We start from the raw sequence: 21813 nt of genomic DNA on the forward strand, positions 1-21813 counted from the left end.
GTAATGCCTTTTCAACCTTAAAGTTGCCATACTGAAATGATAAAGAAACAGTTACTATGTTCCACAGTCTTTAAGAACTGTTGCCCTTTCCCTTCTTTTAGTATAACAATTTTATTTATGCTTAAATATATAGGGCCATTCTCCCATGTGCTGCATGGATGTTCTAAGAAGATGAGTTCAGGAAGCCACTCCCTTGTGTCTTAGTATGGGAATACAGATGGTTGAAATGAATAAGGCAATGGACAGCACACAAAGGAATAAGACATGCTGGCAAGACATTCAAGCCAATCAGATTGCAACTACTTGGGACTGCCATAGCTCCTTTGAAAAAAGGAGAAGGGCAGTCAACCATACAAATTTGCCATAAACTGTCACTATAAATCCTTAAATAAACCAAGAAAATGGAGGGTACTCTAGAAAATGTATACCTCTACCCAGGTGTTATGGGAAGTAGCCAATGGCTACAGTTCAACTTTGGATATGTAGTTAGAGAAACTAGCCTAGAAATAAGCTTAGACTGGCAAGTTGGAATGTTGGCACACTAGTTGGTCGGAACACACAGCTGGTAGAGACATTGAGGAGGAAGCTACAGGTAAAATGTATCCAGGAAACAAAATGGAAAGGAAAGAATGCCAAAACAGAAAAAGGATACAAAATAATTTACTGTGGGACCTCCAACTCAAGAAACCGAGTACGCATAGCTCTTGATACTAAAATAAAGGAAAGAGTGGGACAGGAAACAGAATCAACGATAGGCTAATGATGGTCAAGTTGGCTTTTGAATGTTGCTTGCTAAACATAGTCACCAAATACCCCAGTCTGACCGTGGTGAGAATGAACACAAGTTTCTGGGAAATGTTAGACACTGCTCTTCAGCAAATTCCAGGGAATGAGGAAATAGTGGCACTAACTTAAATGGGCATGTTGTAAGAGAGAGAAATGGATACAGTAGAGTACATGGTGGCCAGGGATATGGAACTCTAACTGAGGAAGATGAAAGCACATTACAGCTGGCACAAACTTGTGACCTAAATGGTAGCATGTGACAGGAAGATACCTGTAAGTTTAAAAAGGGAAAGTCTATAAAATGATGGGTCATCCAGTTTTAATGTATGGCACTGAGTGCTGGGCAACAAGGAAGAAACACAAGCAAGTGATCTGCTCCACAGAAATGCAAATGTTAACAGGGGTGCTGGAACCATTTGTATAGCGGGGGTGCTGAGAGCCATTGAACCAAACTGTAAACTCTGTATATAATGGAAATCATTTCAAGCCAAGGGGTGCAGCAGCACCCCCAGCACACCTAGTTTCAGCACCTATGAATGTTGAGATGGATGAGTGGTGTAAGAAAGACCAGGTAAAGAATGTGTAATGTTTGAGTATGTCTCTAAGTAACACCCATAAATGGGAGGGGAAGGAGGGGGGAGGAGAGAGAGAGAGGAAGCACAGGCTCAGATGGCTTGGTCATATAAACCACAGTCCTGACAATTGTGTGGGTAAGAGTACAAAAGATCAAGAATGGCAGAAAAAGACAGGCCGACCCAAGAAGAAGTGTTGGGATGTCATAAAGGAAGATGTTAAAATGTGGCATGATAGAGGATATGGCACTAAATAGAGCACTTTGGAGGGAGAGGAAGAAGGAGATTGCAGCTACTTGTATGTGTGAACTGATGTATTAATGTTACAGGTCTCAGTACTGTTAATGCCTGAGGAGAGAAGCAATATGGGCCTGGGCCCTTAAACGGCCAAGGTCTTTTCCAGCTCTATTCTCACAAAGGTGAAGGTTCCTCTTGTTGTAACATACTCTTAGAGAGGGTGGGCCCAGGCTCCCCTATCCACTGCATCAGGTTCCAGTCCAGGGCACAATGGCGGGCAGCTACATTTTGCACCTTAGGGTGCTACGCAGCTGCACCCTTGGACCACTTCCTACCCCAGTCTCCTTTAGCTTCACAAAGTAAATCAAAATATCTTCAATCGAGTCTCTGATCTGCACACTCTTTTGCAGGTTTGTGCAGGTCTGCATCGTCAGGTCTCAGACAATGAGCTCCTGGGCAGCACTTCCCACTCAAGGCAACCATCTGCTCCCTTCTACTGCCTGTCTGCCTCTAAGCTGCTCTGCTTCCTTTTTAGCTTGTGCAGGCTTTGGAGGTGTGGCTAGGTGGGATCACCTGGGCACAGAGCTGTTCCTTAACCCTTTGTACACCCCATCACAGAGGACTTTCAGCTTTCTATTGGATGAGTCAGTGTTAACATTTAAATTAAATGCACTAATTTCACAGCATATTCACCTTTTGGTACTTCCTTAAATAGGATATGGAAGCTGAACACTAATGGAAAATGAATTAGACCACATGAATGGATAATAGTTTAAATTGCTTACCCTTTCCACCCCTGCCACCAAAAGCATCATTTGGGATGGCTTTATAATATGTGAGGTACATGATAGTTAATTCACATGACTAGCAGTTTTCATTGAAGTTTTGCTGAAGAAACTTTTTTAAAGGTCAAATGTTGTGATGTAGAAATAATTGGCCAAATTCATTGCTGGTGTAAGTGGATGAAATGTCATTGAGGTCAGTGGCGCTGCACATTCTTACACTAGTGGTAAATTTGACCCAATATTTTCAAAGTGCTTTCAACATGAATGATGATGGCATTTAAGTGCCAGTTGTTACTATATAATAGCAAGAGCAACATGCCACAGCCATAAGATGGAACAAATATTGTTCTGATACTCCGTAGCAAATCACTACAAAAATCTGATGCACACTATTTTATTTTGGTAATCCTCTTGGAGCCTAATCTCTGCATATATCAAGGAATATTTTTAGAAAGATAAACAGAGCATACAGGAGTCAACTGAGGTTCACATTAATTATTTTCTTCTATTACTCTGATGCCACTCAAGTACTTCATAACATTTCATGCAATCTAGTTTCAATTAGTCTGTTATTTCCTTGACACCCTAAAATGAATATTTTCTAGACCCATTAGAATGAGTATTTATCAATAAAAACAGAAATCTTTTTTATAAATATAATTAATTGCCCTTTTCCTATGATGTGGTTGGTTTTTTTTTTTTTTTTGCCTTTCTGGAAGCTATAGCAGAGTGCCATTGCAAGCTAGTCAAAAATATTACTGTGACAGTCTGTACCCCATGTTCATCCTTTTTATAAGATTATGATAAATTTTGTACATAGTAGGCCTTGTGAGGTATCCTTTGAAAACTCAATCTGCTGAACATCATGGTCTTGGTATACTATATGCATCAATCTTGTACATAAAATTATAATTTTCTACTGTATAACATTGCTGTAATGTGTTCCAGAGTTAGAAAGGCAGGCCCAAACAGGTTTTTCAGAGACAAATACACATGGGTGCCCCAGACAAGTACCAAAGTCAAGTGGGCTATCAGTTAAGCGACCACTTTCTGACACGGGGAAAATGTGAACAAAAAAATTATATTTCATCAAAAGCACAGTTCAAATTTTATGTGCAGAAGAAGCTGTTTGTCACCATGACTCAGCAAGAATGTTTATAGCACAAGGAATTTAATTATAAAGATGGGAGAAAAACACTTGACCTCACTCTCCTCCTTCATCTCAGCTCATGGGGTCAATGACTCTTAAAGAACTGAACTTGTGAGGGAGAAGGAAGGTTCCTGGTCAGTACAGACAGCTGTAAGCTTATGGTGAGAAAACCTTTGCTTTTATGTTCACTTAAGCTTGTTAAGTTAGGCATTTAGCTTGTATTTTATCTTTTTTTATTTCTTTTATAACCAATCCTGAATTTTATGCCTCACTACTTGTAGTCACTTAATCTCTTTTCTTTCTGTAGTTAATAAATTTGTTTATTGTTTAATTTAACTAGTGTTTGAATTAAAATGTGTGGGAAATGTAATTTGGGATAACAAAGCTGGTGCATATAATTTTCCATTGATGAAATGATGGACTTTATATGAGCTTGCACTGTTCAGTAAGGTACTGGGCAATACAAGATGCACATTTCTGGGGGAAAGTCTGGGATTAGGGAATCTGCTGGTGTTCTTCTGCCATATAATTCACGTGTGGCGAGCTAGCAGCACTCAATATTGTGGAGGTGGGAGCAAGTTACATACTGAAGGCTGTGTGTTAACTGGCCAGGAAGAGCTACTCACCAGTAAAGCAATGTAAAAGGCATCCCAGATTGGAGAACTGAGGAGATTGTACCCTGGGTAATGTCACAATTACTATTAATTTTTAATTAACATTTTAACTTTGTTAGGCTGGAAAGTTGTGGGTTATTTTTTTTTTTTTTGGCCTCGATGAAGAGTTGCCTTGCTTCTTGTGAAGGGTTCGGGAGAATCTGTTCTTGAACATGTGCCTGTTGGATTCTGGGCATACTTAGAATGGAGTGAGGGTTGGGGGGAAGAGTAGCCTATACATGAACACTTAGATAGTGTGATGAGAATAGGCCAAGTCCTAATTCAAGCCCAGTTTATTTTTGGGATTAGCTCTGTGGATCACTTGTCTAATAATGGACGTTTTGCAGCATGAGCTTTCGTGGGTGAATACCCACTTCTTCGGATGCAAGTGGTGGAAAATTCCAGGGGCAGGTATATATAAGCAAGCAAGAAGCAAGCTAGAGATAACGAGGTTAGATCAATCAGGGAGGATGAGGCCCTGTTCTAGCAGTTGAGGTGTGAAAACCAAGGGAGGAGAAACTGGTTCTGTAGTTGGCAAGCCATTCACAGTCTTTGTTTAGTCCTGAGCTGATGGTGTCAAATTTGCAGATGAACTGGAGCTCAGCAGTTTCTCTTTGAAGTCTGGTCCTAAAGTTTTTTTGCTGTAGGATGGCCACCTTAAGATCTGCTACTGTGTGGTCAGGGAGGTTGAAGTGTTCTCCTACAGGTTTTTGTATATTGCCATTCCTAATGTCTGATTTGTGTCCATTTATCCTTTTCCTTAGAGACTGTCCAGTTTGGCCGATGTACACTGCAGAGGGGCATTGCTGGCATATGATGGCATATATTACATTGGTGGACATGCAGGTGAATGAACCGGTGATGGTGTGGCTGATCTGGTTAGGTCCTGTGATGGTGTTGCTGGTGTAGATATGTGGGCAGAGTTGGCATCGAGGTTTGTTGCATGGATTGGTTCCTGAGCTAGAGTTACTATGGTGCGGTGTGCAGTTGCTGGTGAGAATATGCTTCAGGTTGGCAGGTTGTCTGTGGGCGAGGACTGGCCTGCCACCCAAGGCCTGTGAAAGTGTGGGATCATTGTCCAGGATGGGTTGTAGATCCCTGATGATGCGTTGGAGGGATTTTAGCTGGGGACTGTATGTGATGGCCAGTGGAGTCCTGTTGGTTTCTTTCTTGGGTTTGTCTTGCAGTAGGAGGCTTCTGGGTACACGTCTGGCTCTGCTGATCTGTTTCCTTATTTCCTCGTGTGGGTACTGTAGTCTTGAGAATGCTTGGTGGAGATTTTCTAGGTGTTGGTCTCTGTCTGCGGGGTTAGAGCAGATACGGTTGTACCTCAGTGCTTGGCTGTAGACAATGGATCTTGTGGTGTGTCCGGGATGGAAGCTGGAGGCATGAAGGTAGGCATAGTGGTCGGTAGGTTTTCGGTATAGGGTGGTGTTAATGTGACCATCACTTATTTGCACCGTGGTGTCTAGGATGTGGACCTCCCGTGTAAATTGGTCCAGGCTGAGGTTGATGGAGGGGTGGAAGCTGTTGAAATCGTGGTGGAGTTTTTCCAGAGTCTCCTTCCCATGGGTCCAGATGATGAAGATATCATCAATGTAGCGTAGGTAGAGAAGGGGCGTGAGTGGACGGGAGCTGGGGAAGCGTTGTTCCAGGTCGGCCATAAAAATATTGGCATATTGTGGGGCCATGCGGGTGCCCATAGCGGTGCCACTGATCTGGAGATATATATTGTCATTAAATTTGAAATAGTTGTGTGTGAGGATAAAGGCACAGAGCTCAGTAACCAGTTGTGCTGTGGCATCATCAGGGATACTGTTCCTGACAGCTTGTATTCCATCAGTGTGTGGGATGTTTGTGTAGAGAGCCTCTACATGCATGGTGGCTAAGATGGTGTTTTCTGGAAGGTCACCAATGCATTGTAGTTTCCTCAGGAAATCAGTTGTGTCACGGAGATAGCTGGGAGTGCTGGTAACATAGGGTCTGAGCAGAGAGTCTACATATCCAGACAGTCCTTCAGTGAGAGTTCCAATGCCCGAGATGATGGGGCGTCCAGGATTTCCGGGTTTGTGGATCTTGGGTAGTAGATAGAATAACCTTGGTCGGGGCTCTAAGGGTATGTTGATTTGTTCCGGTGTTAGTGTAGGGAGTGTCCTGAGTAGATGGTGCAGTTTCTTAGTGTATTCCTCAGTGGGATCTGAGGGAAGTAGCCTGTAAAATTTGGTATTGGAGAGTTGTCTGGCGGCCTCCTTTTGGTAGTCAGACCTGTTCATGATGACAGCAGCACCTCCTTTATCAGCCTCTTTGATTATAATGTCAGGATGGTTTCTGAGGCTGTGGATGGCATTGCGTTCTGCACAACTTAGGGTGTGAGGCAAGCGATGTTGTTTTTCCACAATTTCTGTCTGTGCACGTCGGAAAACAACAATCAAAGAGGCTGATAAAGGAGGTGCTGTTGTCATCATGAACAGGATATAATAAATGGTGGAAACAAAGAAGCGGGCTGGGGCTTGTGTGTGGGTACAGGGCAGAATAACAAATCTAATGCAATGTGCACAATACTTAACAATTCAATAGCAGAGGTAAAGGAAGATATTGATATAATAGGCATCACAGAAACCTGGTGGACTGTGAGCAATCAATGGGACACAATCATTCCGGGGTACAAAATATATCGGAAGGACAGAACAGGTCATGCGTGTGGGGGGGGTGGCACTATATGTGAAAGAAAGTGTAGATTCAAATGAAGTAAAAATCTTAACCGAATTCACATGTTCCATAGAATCTCTATGGATAGAAATTTCATGCTCTAATAAAAATATAACATTAGGGATCTATTATCGACCACCTGACCAGGACAGTAATAATGATGAGATGTTAAGGGAAATTAGAGAGGCTATCAAAATTAAGAACCCAATAATAGTGGAGGATTTCAATTATCCCCATATTGACTGGGAACATTTCACTTCAAGACGAAATGCAGAGATAAAATTTCTCAATACTTTAAATGACTGCTTCATGGAGCAGCTGGTACAGGAACCCACTGCTTGCATCCGAAGAAGTGGGTATTCACCCACGAAAGCTCATGCTGCAAAACATCTGTTAGTCTATAAGGTGCCACAGGATTCTTTGCTGCTTCTACACAAGGGGAGAGGCAACTCTAGAATTAATCCTGAGTGGAGCACAGGAGCTGGTCCAAGAGGTAACTATAGCAGGAAATAGTGACCATAATACAATAGCATTCAACATCCCTGTGGTGGGAATAACATCTCAACAGCCCAACACTGTGGCACTTAATTTCAAAAGGGGGAACTATGCATAAATGAGGGGGTTAGTTAAACAAAAGTTAAAAGGTATAGTGACTAAAGTGAAATCCCTGCAAGCTGCATGGGCGCTTTTTTAAAGACACCATAATAGAGGCCCAACTTCAATGTATACCCCAAATTAAGAAACACAGTAAAAGAACTAAAAAAGAGCCACCGTGGCTTAACAACCATGTAAAAGAAGCAGTGAGAGATAAAAAGACTTCCTTTAAAAAGTGGAAGTCAAATCCTAGTGAGGCAAATAGAAAGGAGCACAAACAATGCCAAACTAAGTGCAAGACTGTAATAAGAAAAGCCAAAGAGGAGTTTGAAGAATGGCTAGCCAAAAACTCCAAAGGTAATAACAATGTTTTTTTAATTACATCAGAAGCAGGAAGCCTGCTAAACAACCAGTGGGGCCCCTTGATGAGCGAGATACAAAAGGAGCGCTTAAAGATGATAAAGTCATTGCGGAGAAACTAAATGGATTCTTTGCTTCAGTCTTCACGGCTGAGGATGTTAGGGAGATTCCCAAACCTGAGCGGGCTTTTGTAGGTGACAAATCTGAGGAATTGTCACAGATTGAAGTGTCACTAGAGGAGGTTTTGGAATTAATTGATAAACTCAACATTAACAAGTCACCGGGACCAGATGGCATTCACCCAAGAGTTCTGAAAGAACTCAAATGTGATGTTGTATAACTATTAACTAAGGTTTGTAACCTGTCCTTTAAAATGGCTTCGGTACCCAATGACTGGAAGTTAGCTAATGTAACGCCAATATTTAAAAAGGGCTCTAGAGGTGATCCCGGCAATTACAGACTAAGTCTAACGTCAGTACCGGGGAAATTAGTCGAAACAATAGTTAAGAATAAAATTGTCAGACACATAGAAAAACAAACTGTTGAGCAATAGTCAACATGGTCTCTGTAAAGGGAAATCGTGTCTTACTAATCTATTAGAGTTCTTTGAGGGGGTCAACAAACATGTGGACAAGGGGGATCTGGTGGACATAGTGTACTTAGATTTCCAGAAAGCCTTTGACAAGGTTCTTCACCAAAGGCTGTTAGGTAAATTAAGCTGTCATGGGATAAAAAGGAAGGTCCTTTCATGGACTGAGAACTGGTTAAAAGACAGGGAACAAAAGGTAGGAATTAATGGTAAATTCTCAGAATGGAGAGGGGTAACTAGTGGTGTTCCCCAAGGGTCAGTCCTAGGACCAATCCTATTCAACTTATTCATAAATGATCTGGAGAAAGGGGTAAACAGTGAGGTGGCAAAGTTTGCAGATGATACTAAACTGCTCAAGATAGTTAAGACCAAAGCAGACTGTGAAGAACTTCAAAAATCTCACAAAACTAAGTGATTGGGCAACAAAATGGCAAATGAAATTTAATGTGGATAAATGTAAAGTAATGCACATTGGAAACAATAACCCCAACTATATATACAATATGATGGGGGCTAATTTAGCTACAACAAGTCAGGAAAAAGATCTTGGAGTCATCATGGATAGTTCTCTGAAGATGTCCACGCAGAGTGCAGAGGTGGTCAAAAAAGCAAACAGGATGTTAGGAATGATTAAAAAGGGGATAGAGAATAATACTGAGAATATATTATTGCCCTTATATAAATCCATGGTACGCCCACATTTCGAATACTGTGTACAGATGTGGTCTCCTCACCTCAAAAATACTGGCACTAGAAAAGATTCAGAAAAGGGCAACTAAAATGATTAGGGGTTTGGATAGGGTCCCATATGAGGAAAGATTAAAGAGGCTAGGACTCTTCAGCTTGGAAAAGAGAAGACTAAGGGGGGACATGATAGAGGTATATAAAATCATGAGTGATGTTGAGAAAGTGGATAAGGAAAAGTTATTTACTTATTCCCATAATACAAGAACTAGGGGTCACCAAATGAAATTAATAGGCAGCAGGTTTAAAACAAATAAAAGGAAGTTCTTCACACAGCGCACAGTCAACTTGTGGAACTCCTTACCTGAGGAGGTTGTGAAGGCTAGGACTATAACAGTGTTTAAAAGAGAACTGGATAAATTCATGGTGGTTAAGTCCATAAATGGCTATTAGCCAGGATGGGTAAGGAATGGTGTCCCTAGCCTGTTGGTCAGAAGATGGAGATGGATGGCAGGAGAGAGATCACTTGATCATTGCTTGCTTGCATCCGAAGAAGTGGGTATTCACCCACGAAAGCTCATGCTGCAAAACTTCTGTTAGTCTATAAGGTGCCACAGGATTCTTTGCTGCTTCTACAGAACCAGACTAACACGGCTACCCCTCTGATACTTGACACTTGATCATTGCCTGTTAGGTTCACTCCCTCTGGGGCACCTGGCATTGGCCACTGTCGATAGACAGATACTGGGCTAGATGGACCTTTGGTCTGACCCGGTACGGCCTTTCTTATGTTCTTATAACACCACTCTACCTGTCTAGCCTTTATCAGGCTGTATGCATTATGGCTGAGATGAGTTTTGAGGAGTGACCTGACAGAGGAAAATATGGTAGCTTTACTGATTTTGACTGGGAGCTTCTCTCATTTGTGAAGGGCAGCAGGGGAGAAAGCTCAAAGGTGCCTGTTGAGAAGCAGAGACTCAAGCAATCAAGGATGGCATCATTGGTGGAGTGAAGGCAAGAGTTGACTTTATTATAAGAGTATAGTTCTGAGTTGGGTCTATCCTGATGGGGGCAAAGTGTCATGTAAGCCCAGCGTTTCAAGAAATACAGGCCCTGATGTTTGGCCAAGAGGAAGAGGTTATTGGAGACTTTGCTGAGAGCTGTTTCACTGGAGTGGAGAGCTGGGGGGCCAGAAGCCAGATTGAGGGGGTATGGAATGGTATTAGAGGTGAGGAATTTAAGACAGCGCTTATAGATATTTCATTTGCAAACAGTGAAGATGCACAAGTGGAATTTTAAACCCTCGAACTGCTCTGTCCATGTGGATAAGTTGCTTCTATCCTAACTTCCCATGTTCCCTGTTCCACTAGTGTCCTATCAATAACTGTCCCTCAAGGGAACATGGGCCATCTTACTCTAGTTCCACTGCTCACAATACAATAGACAGCACATGCAATGAAGTGAATGAGAGAATGGAGATGGGGCAATGATTTGAAGAAGCAGAGATGGGATAAAAGCTGGGGATTTTAATAGTGGGAGAGACCAGTGCATATCTGTATTGTGAGCAGAAGGAACCAGAGAAGAGTGAGGGCAGAAGTGAGGGAGGTGAAGAGACCAGTTAGATGGAGTGGTTAGGGCAGGGAGAGGTGTTTGAGAAGAAAAGTGGAGAAATTGTTTGTGATAGGGGAAAGGAACAGAGAATGATACAATGGTGTAGGGAGGGGTGGGGGATAATGGGAGAATGGAGGGAGTTGAATGGGGAAGTCTGTGTTGAATGTTGTTGTTTGGGTTTTCTCTTTGAGGTTGGAAAATCCTACATAGAAAGGGAGGATGAGACAGGAGGGAAGGAGGTATTAAACTTTTTTAAAAAAAAAGTGACCAGATGGCTGGGATTGTGATCTATGGGAGTCAGAGTGGGAAAGTACTGCTGCTTGACCAGGAATTGAATTTATAGTGAAAAGTCAGTATGGGCATAGGACTTCCAGTAGGGATGTGCAACCCAGTGCTTAAAGCATGCTGTTGGAATTTGGGTGACCCAAGTTCAAGTCCCTGCTATACCTGAACCAGCACTGGGACTTGAACCTGAGTCTCCCACATAGAATCACAGAATCTCAGGGTTGGAAGGGACCTCAGGAGGTCATCTAGTCCAACCCCCTGCTCAAAGCAGGATCAAACCCAACTAAATCATCCCAGCCAGGGCTTTGTCAAGCATGACCTTAAAAACCTCTAAGGAAGGAGATTCTACCACCTCCCTAGGTAACCCATTCCAGTGCTTCACCACCCTACTAGTGAAAAAGTTTTTCCTAATGTCCAACCTAAACCTCCCCCTCTGCAACTTGAGACCATTACTCCTTGTTCTGTCATCTTCTACCACTGAGAACAGTCTAGATCCATCCTCTTTGGAACCCCCTTTCAGGTAGTTGAAAGCAGCTATCAAATCCCCCCTCAGTCTTCTCTTCTGCAGGCTAAACAATCTCAGTTCCCTCAGCCTCTCCTCGTAAGTCATGTGCTCCAGCCCCCTAATCATTTTGTTGCCCTCCACTGGACTCTCTCCAATTTATCCACATCCTTCTTGTAGTGTGGGGCCCAAAACTGGACACAGTACTCCAAATGAGGCCTCACCAGTGCTGAATAGAGGGGAATGATCACATCCCTCGATCTGCTGGAAATGCCCCTACTTATACAACCCAAAATGCCATTAGCCTTTTTGGCAACAAGGGCACACTGTTGACTCACATTCAACTTTTCATCCACTGTAACCCCTAGGTCCCTTTCTGCAGAACTGCTGCCCAGCCATTCGGTCCCTAGTCTATAGCAGTGCATGGGATTCTTCCATCCTAAATGCAGGACTCTGCACTTGTCCTTGTTGAACCTCATCATATTTCTTTTGGCCCAATCCTCTAATTTGTCTAGGATCCTGTAATTTGTCTCACTAAGTGCCTTAATCAGCTGGCTATTCAGGAGTGGGTCTGCCTCACTCCTGTTTTGAATCAGAAATTCCATTTGGACCTGAAGGTTTTGTCAACACCCATACGTTCCTGTGAAAAGTCTGTTTCAACAAATCAACATTTTCAGATGGGGGAAAAAACTGTTTTGTGAGAAAATCTTGGATCAGTTCTAGTTCCAGGTTTCTGAGAGTCAGGAACTGGAGGGAACAAAACTGAATAGATTGAGGATGGCTGATCTTCTTAAAGATGGAGTGTGTGCTCCAGAGACAGTAAGAGAAGGGGGGTGGATATGAGGTTAGGAAGAGTGGATGAGGATGGTTGGGTGATGGAGACTGTGGTGGGAGAAAGGGTCAGGGTTAGAGCAGATTTCACTGGAGGCAAGGAGAAGATGTGTGCATGTGGGAAGAGTGAGATCAAGCTGGAAATGGGAAGAGGAGTAGATAAAGTTAGTAGGAAGTGTGGAGAGGGGAAAGGGAAAGGGAATGTAGGGTTAAAGGAGAAAGGTTGATATTATTGACTTTGCACGAGACTGAGGCTCAGATAGTATAGAATGTTGCTGCCATATGGAAGAAGGATCCTTCACATAAGTGTGAAGACAAAGCACAAGCAGCACTATTACAGAATGGTCCAGATACAAATAATGAAAGATACAAAGCAGCTCTAACTGAACTCTCTCCATACATATTGTTTCTATGATGGCATTTTAAAAAAATGGCCTGGTAATCTTAATTCAGTCTCCAATTCTTCATTTAGCTACTCTCATCTACACATTTTTCTTTAACCAGTTCTGCTCAAGGGAAGCTAATGTCTGAGCCTGCACAAACCTGACCTTTTCTTTTGGACATAGTCTGTGCTGCAATTATCCATGCCTGTCACCTCAAGATTAGCTACACTTTCAGATCATTTGGAAATTTAAGGAACCCAGGAAGGCATAGAAGGCAAATTAATCTATTATTTTACTTTTAGGCCCTGATCCTGTATTCTTTGCACAACCTAAGCCTCCCACTGACTGAATTAGCTTCTCAGCTCAGATATCTGCACCCCTAATCAAGTGGGAGAATCAACTGAAGTGCATTATCATTTAAGTCTTCAAACACTTAATATAACATTGTTTTGAGCTGCATGAAACCTTGTGGGTTGACTTAAAACCCCGCTGATTTTGGTAGGTGCCCTTCAATTAATATACTGTAACCATAAGCGCCACCTAAGACAAAAGGCATCCATGAATCCACCCAGAAGCTTTTGACTGAGTACTGTTTGGTATTGGTCTGTGTATGTGGAAAGAGTCATCTCACAGAAACTGAGGTCAGATGAAATCAGATGGGATGAGAGAGACAGCCTTGCTGTCTAGTCACCCTAGCTGCAATCGAGCGGAGGTTTTTCCACACACTGGCTAAAGCTTCCTTGGTCTACACTAACCTTGAACTTGCCAACTGAGTGAACAAATAGCAAGGACTTATATACAGATAAATGCTCATCAACAGAAGGAAATCAGAGTCCCTGGCCACAGTGAAATGCAATCAACTGAAATAGGAATTGAGCCAGCTTGAGCACCTGAGTCAGACTGGACATTTAGAAAATGTTTCTGCTCTGTTTGTAACTCAGAGGCCCAGAGAGAAGAGGTTGGGTTGACCCAGCTCAAATGATGCAAAAGCCCATGATCTCTGAGGGGAAAATCTCCCTGGGAGGTTTATTTGGCTCAATTCAACATTATAGCTCATGTTGTCTGAATGGCTGACAGGAAGGACACAAAGGAGAACTACTAGCAGCCAACTTGGGTAGCCCAGCTCTGATGGTGCTGCAAAATTTACCCACAGAAAAGAGACTCAGTTACCCAGACCTGATACGAGCTCTTGACATGTGGTTTGGAGCTGGCCAGGGCACAGCTAAGAAGAAACCCCACCTGAACTGGCAGAGGACATGTGGAGCCTTGTGTTCTTGCATACCCATATACCACCAAGGAATTCTAGCATAGACTGGCAATGGACTACTTTACAGATGATCAGCTGAACTTGGACTTGCAGATCCAGATCAGCGAAAAGAGGCCAAAGACACTATGAAGAGCTGTGCAATTTGCCATGGAACTTGAATCTTGCAGCAGTATCCTAGAAAGCAGCAGCAGGCACTAGTAAGAAAATAGAAACTGATCTCCCTGACCCCGGTAAGTACAGCTGTGGCTAATATGCATGATGCAAGAAAGGATTCTAATCTGGTTCATGACCTTATGGAACACTGAGAAACTGATACATTTTATTTGTAAAACAAGGGGAATTGGCAATAATGCAAAAATTAAAGGAAACAGTTCAGTTAAATGCTGGAACTGACAAAAATGCCCCCCTACCCCCCAAAAAAGACCCTTATAAATTTAAGGCAGGTGACTACTGAAAGCTTCTCTCAGTTCAAGAAATGGAGGACACACCAAGCTGAAGGGGCAAAGCTTGGTGGCGGTACAAAGAACCGCCCTACAGTTTTTGTTTAGGTCTGGGCAGTTAAACAACAATGGGAGTATGGCTAATAAATGTGTAATCAATGCTATGAAAGGAGTCTTACAAATTCCATTTGTGGAAATCCCCTTTAAGAGAGATGGTTTGTAGGCAATGAGTTTGCAGTGAATGAATAGTCAATCCTGTCTTTGAGGGCAGAAACCATTATAAGAGCTATATGCTGTGGAAGCTTTTCACCAAGGGAAAGATGAGAAACCTGTTTTGAGACCCAGGGTCCATGGGCAGCAAACTGAGTAGCCACTCAGGTAAAAAGAGGCAACAATATTTTTACATTTTGATATTTAAATAAGTAATGTGGTACTTCTAGAAATTGTAATATAAACTGCTTATCCACTCTGAGTTCATTAGCTTTAAATAAAAGCTATCCTTAAAATTACTCTATCACAGGGTCCACTCACAGCTAAGGGTGCCTCTTCCTGGCCACTCTGAGGATTAGTGCCTTCCAGGTGCTGCACCCTCCTCTGACAGTTTGTCTCTCTACCCATCATCCCCTCTCACTTTGCAGCCCATCTCAGTTCAAGAGCTGCAGCTTCTTCTTTGTGACCTGGCCCCGCAGCCAGGTCACTATGATCTTCCCTTTCTAGGGTATCAAAGTCTTCCTGGGCAAACTGTCCCAGGCAGTCCACTCTCCACTGCCTGATCTGTGCCACTTCCCCAGTGGTTGGTAGGGGAACTCAGACCCTTGTGCTACATCAGGTTCCAGCTCAGGGACCCTCTGATCAGCAGCCAAGGTCTGCACTATCTTACACCTTGTTGCTTTTTCCCTGAGCATTTCCAGTGTTTCTGGTTTCCCTTTCTCTGGGTTTGCCAGTCCAAACTCCCTCCTCCCAGGGAGTAACTGTACATGACATTCCTTAATCTCAAACATACCTCCCTTCACCCACAGAGCCTACTTTCCCTGCAGCTCCTTTCTGCTCTCAGCTCCTGAGCTTAATACAGGCCCCTCCTGGGCCTATCCAGCTGAGCCTCACCTCTAATTAGTCCTTGATCCCTGGTTCCTCCTTCAGGTGTAGCCAGGGCAGTTAACTGGTGCACCTTGCCATCTTAACCCCTTCAGGCCTTGTGTGGGGTAGACACCCCCCATCACATACTCAAACTAAAAAAAGGTTGCTAGATTGCATTGTGGACATTTCCACTAGAGTAGGTGCACTGCCTAATCTTGTCAATATTACCTGATTGGTAGAGCTATTTGATTTAACGCTTTTTTCCCCCCTTTAACACTGAGTTTAAGTATGAACTGACATTTGTTTCAAACCTTAAATATTACTACATATTCAAAAGCTACCCTCCCCCAAATCTTTCAATAACCATGCTTAATGTGAATTAGAATAGACAGAATTGTTCTATCAGAGAGCAAGATTTCTTTTCTTGAAAGGCTAACTTTTCAATGTGTATTGCCATTATATTCATGAAAGGCAGAGTAGTGTCTGAATTAACTAACCATTAAATTAAAATAAAGGCAAAGGATCCAAAATAAGGAATTAGGAAAAATACCTTTCAAATCCATCTCCTCTATTATCTATTTATTCATTTTACTACTGTTCACACAGATGCTCATTTACAGATCTTATGAGGATTGGTTCAAAAGGTTGCATTAGTTTAGCATTTTACTCTATTACATGTATCCAATACTTCCCAACACTTCATTCCTTTGTAATTTTTTATAGTAATTATAACATACACTTTAAAGGTGAGTCTAATATATCCATTTCCATAATGTTGAAAAGTTTAAGAAAAATGAATTTGCACCCAAAGTTCCATATTGATTTACAATGCTTATTTACATATTCCTGCTTTTGTCTAATTCATCATTTTTCCTCTAATATTTTTCATCAAGATCCAACATTCTTAGATACAGTTACAGAGGGGCAGTTCCAGAAATCACTGATAACCTCTAACCATAGTAACCGATACTAACTAATGGTAAGATTTTTCCTTACCAGGGACCATACTCTTGGAATAGTTTTTGAACAAAATACTATAGAGAATTCATTTCAGTACTAGGGAGAAGGAAAATCATATGAACTGCCTTGACAGGGCAGACCAGTGGTCTGTCTAGTCTGGTATGCCTTTCTCTGAAAGTGGCCAACATCAGATGCTTCAGAGGAAGGCGTACAAAATAGAGTTGGGCAAAAAACAAAAAAAAAGATGGACAGTTTATTTGCTGAAAACATGCAGTTTCAGGCTGACCAGAACTAATCACAAATTTGGCATGAATTCGACAAATAATTTTGGGCCAGGTTCCAAAGGGAACTTAGGCACCATTCACAAACTAAACAGAAGAGGTGATTGTGGGAATGGTTAGGACACTCCTGTGGGATGTAGAAGATTCAAGACCCAGTCCCTGCTCAAAAACAGATTTAGTTATACAAAGTGGAACAGCTTCAGGGAGGAGAGCAAGAGAGATCCACCCCAGAATATTCAACAGTGTGGTGGTTAGGGCACTTAGCTGGGCGGAGGGGGCAGCTTCAAGTCCCTGGTCCAGAGCAGAGATGTGAAATTAGATTGCCCCCATGACAGGTGAGTGCCCTAACCATTTGAAAACAGTGAGGAACTCCCACCACCTCTTCAAACCTAGCCCTTCATTTTCTTTGCTTTCTTTTAAAAAGAATAAAAATGCCTGCAAATGAAAAGTTTCAATCAACCCCAAATGAATTTTCCCCTCTACTTTTACGGTTTGCTGAAAAATTAAAAAAAACATAGGTTTCAGTTTGGGCTGAACTGATTTTTTTGGTGGGGGAGGGTTCCTGCAGGGGAATTGTCAGTAAACCAAATAAGCAGTCATTTGCCCAGATCTAGTAGGCAAATCCCCTAATGGACAATTATTAAATTACCAGTCTCTAGGGAAGTTTCTTCCAAATCCCTATCAGTTAAGTGATGACCTTGTGCCCTGAAGCATAAGGGTTTATATCTCTTCTACGCTTATTATTTCTCTAATGTAAGTGTGAATGTTCTTATCTTCTATATAAATATCTAATCCTCTTCTGAACCTTGCTAAGCAGCTCATGTCAGTGATATTTTGTGACAATAAGTTATACACTCTGAATACACTGTGTAAAAATAAATATATTTTATCAGTTTTATAACTGTTACCTTTCACTTTATTTTATGTCCTTTTGTTCTTGTATTATCAAAAATGGGGGGGGGGGAAGAGTCAGTCTACTTTTTCCATGCACCATTCTCTGTTATGGTGACACCCAACCAACCCAAATGTTTAGTTTGCATTGTCCATTAAAAGTCTTAGTGATACATTACTAGCATATGGTGTCCAAACTTCAAATAGGATGTTGAAAATTTGTATATGGTTCAGGAAAGAGCTACAAGAATGCGTTGAGATCTGGAAACCTTGTCTTACATTGGGACTTAAGCTTATCAAAGACATGGCTTAAGAGGTGAACTGATCATGGTATATAAGTAGCTAAATGGGGAGGTGTTTGATACTAGAGGGCTCATTTATCTGCCAAAGACAAAATAAGATCCAGTGGATGGAGCACAAAGCTAGACTAGTTCAGACTGGAAATAAGGCACAAATCTTTAACAATGAGGGTAATTATCCATTACAACAATTTAACACAGGATGTTGTGCACTGCCTGTCATTGGAAGTTTTAAGTCCAGATTAATATATGTACCAGAATATATATTCCAGAATGTATGGGTTTAATGTTGGAATTATTGGATGCAATTATATGCCTTGTATTACACAGGAAGTCAGACTAGATGATCATAATGGTCTCTTTTAGCCATAAAAATCTATGAATTTCTATCAATAATAAAGTTAAAGTTAAGCTAATTAAATCCTACTTTAAACAATCTTGTCTTGTTTCAACAAGGCTGACATACTCAATTTCCGGTTGGTTTTCATACTATACTTAGCTACAGTTTGAGAAATCTAAGTAATTTTAAATCCCGTTTTTGAAACAGCCCTTGTGATTCAATGTTTGGGTCTTGGCCCTACACTATTTAACATTTTTATCAATAACCTGGAAGAAAACAAAATTCATCAGTGATAAAATTCAAAGATGACACAGAGGTTGGGGGAGTGATAACTAATGAAGACAGGTCACTGATACAGTGGTAGCTGAGCACAAGCAAACAATATGCATTTTAATATGGCTAAATGTAAATGCATACATCTAGGAACCAAAAATGTCGTCCATACTTACAGGAGGGGGGAATCTTCCCTAGGAAGCACTGACGCTGAAAAATATTTGGGGGTGGTGGACAATCAGCTGAACATGAGCTACCAAAACAAGGTTCTGGGTTTTTGTGTTTTTTTGTGTTTGTTTTTTTGGCCAATGTGATCCTTGGCTGCATGAATAGGCAGATCATGAGGAAGGGCACAGGTTATTTTACCTCTGTATTTGGCACTGGTGAAACTGCTGCTGGAATATTGTGTCCAGTTCTGGTGCCCACAATTCAAGAAGTATGTTGATAGATGGAGAGGGTTCAGAAAAGAGACACAAGAATGTTGAAAGAACTAGAAAACATGCCTTACAGTGACTGAGTACCTTGAGTCTATCTAGTTTAACTAGGAGAAAATTAAGGCAGTAACCTGAATAAAGTCTAAGCACTTACACAAGGAACAAATATTAGATAATGAGTTCTTCAGTCTAGCAGTCTATAGAAAGCTATAACACAATCCAATGGCTGAAAGTTGAAGCTAGACAAACTCAGATTGGAAATGTGTAAAATTTTAAAAGTGAGGGCAATTAACCATTGGAACAATTTACCAAGGATCATGGTGCATTCTCCATCACTGGGACTTTTAAAATCAAGATTGGATATATTTTAAAAGATATTCTCTAGTTCAAAAGAAATTTTTAGGGTAGTTCTATAGCCTGTGCTATGCAGGAAATCAGAGAAGATGACCACAATGGTCCCTTCTGGCCTTGGAATCTGACTCTTATTCACCAGTGGAGTCTGATCCTATAGGCATGTTCTGAGCAACAGACACAGAATGTGTTCCTAGACTAGTCAGTAGCCCACTGGCCAGGTCATTTAGCTGAGACATAAGAAACCAGAGTTTGAATGTGCACTCTCCTGATTAGGAGCAGGGACTGGACCCTGCCTCTCCCTACACTGCAGGTGAATGCTATAGCCAATAGCCCAGTGGTTTTGAGGGGGAGGGGTGTCTCTCTGTCTATGTGGTAAAGGGAAAACCTGGCTTAGCTGCCTAACACTATGAGAGGGTTCCTGGCTGCGATTCCCATGGTAGATATGTGTCTAAGGTCCAGATCAATGGGAGTCAGGTGCTTTTTTAAATCTAGGCCCTAAGCTCGCTCCTTTCCTTTGAATTTCACTTCCGGCTACCTTACATGGCTTCCCACTCAGCTAATTGGCTTCTCAGAAACCCTTTCTTCTGTGCTTAACTCTCCCCATACAATGCAACTAACTGGACAACTAACTTGGGGCTGGGAATTCCACCAAATAGCAAGGCACCTAGGAGTTAGGTATTAAAACATCTAAGTACTTTTGTGAATCTAGCCAGGTGCCCTTTGTGGCCACATACATTCCTTTTACAAAACTGCTATACAGGCCTAAATAACTCCCTTTGAGCCACCCAAACTGATAAGTTTTGTTATACAGGGTCTTGAGAAATCTGTCCTTGAAATTCTTAAATTATAGCAGTTACAAAAACAGCCTTTCAATTATACTGATTTAAGTTCACTCTTTAATTGCTTAGTATTGCACTGACACTTTATATCTCCTTATAATTGACTGTGGGAAAATAGTCAGTCTGCACCTCACAGCTGTGCAATGATTAGTTAAGAAAATGCACTAATTACACTTGAAACACCTTTTACTTTCACAGTTGTTATTAACATTCATATTTGGTGTTACACATGGGTTTCAAATGATGTCTTCAGAGTTGAAACTGCAAATGTGAAAACAGCTGTGACAATAGCTGCCTTTTAATTACAATGTTTCAGAAATGGGCTGTCATGTTAGTGTTTTTTTGTTTTTGTTTTTTAACATTACTCTGATTTTTTGCTATCTATACCATTGACAAATTAGTCAGAAAATAAACACAAGCTGCTGATTGATTTAACTTTATATTTCACATAACACAGTATATACTACATATAAAATAGTTTTATATTGATTAAGCAGACTTTGACTCCCTCAGGGAACTGATGGGCATGATCCTCTGGGAGGCTAATATGAGGGGGAAAGGAGTCCAGGAGAGCTGGCTGTATTTTAAAGAAGCCTTACTGAGGGACCACGAACAAACCAGCCCAATGTGCAGAAAGAATAGCAAATATGGCAGGCAACTAGCCTGGCTTAACAGAGAAAGCTTCGGTGAGCTTAAACACATAAAGAAAGCTTAAAAGTAGTGGAAACTTGGACAGCTGACTAGAGAGGAAGGTCAAAGCGCAATTGGAGTTGCAGCTATCAAGGGATGTGAAGGGTAACAAAAAGAGTTTCTACAGGTATGTAAGCAACAAGAAGGTGGTCAGGGAAAAGTAGGACCCTTACTGAATGGGGGAGGCAACATAGTGACAGATGATGTGGAAAAAGCTGAAGTACTCAGTGCTTTTTTGGCCTTCGTCTTCACAGACAAGGTCAGCTCCCACACTGCTGTCCTGGGCAACACAGTATGGGGAGGAGGTGAAAGAACAGGTTAAGGACTATTAAGAAAAGCGGCACATGCACAAGTCCATGGGGTTGGATCTAATGCATCTGAGGGCGCTGAGGGAGTTGGCTGATGTGATTGCAGAGCTAGTGGTCATTATCTTTGAAAACTCATGGTGATCGGGGGAGTTCCCAGATGACTGGAAAAAGGCAAATATAGTGCCCATCTTTTAAGAAGGGAAGGAGGAGAATCTGGGAAACTACAGACCAGTAAGCCTCATCACAGTTCCTGGAAAAATCATGGAGCATGCCCTCAAGAAATCCATTTTGAAGCACTTGGAGGAGAGGAACAGTCAACATGGATTCACAAGGGCAAGTCATGCCTGACCAACCTGATCGCCTTTTATGATGAGATAACTTGCTCTGTGGATATGGGGAAAGAGGTGGACGTGATATACCTTGATTTTAGCAAAGCTTTTGATATGGTCTACCACAGTATTCTTGCCAGCAAGTTAAAGTAGTATGGATTGGATAAATGGACTATAAGGTGGATAGAAAGCTGGCTAGATCGTCTAGCTCAATGGGTAGTGATCAATGGCTCGATACCTAGTTGGCAGCCGGTATCAACCAATGTGCCCCAGGGATCGGTCCTGGGTCCTGTTTTGTTT

The 21813-nt window shown here is 41.8% G+C and overlaps 1 protein-coding gene across 2 annotated transcripts in view; it reads right to left on the bottom strand.

The window, feature by feature from the left end:
- The window catches only part of GABBR2 (gamma-aminobutyric acid type B receptor subunit 2), a 900562-nt gene that overhangs the window by 630141 nt on the left and 248608 nt on the right, over positions 1 to 21813 (bottom strand). The window lies entirely within an intron of this gene.

Source organism: Mauremys reevesii, linkage group 2 (genome assembly GCF_016161935.1).
Source record: "Mauremys reevesii isolate NIE-2019 linkage group 2, ASM1616193v1, whole genome shotgun sequence".
NCBI lineage: Eukaryota > Metazoa > Chordata > Testudines > Geoemydidae > Mauremys > Mauremys reevesii.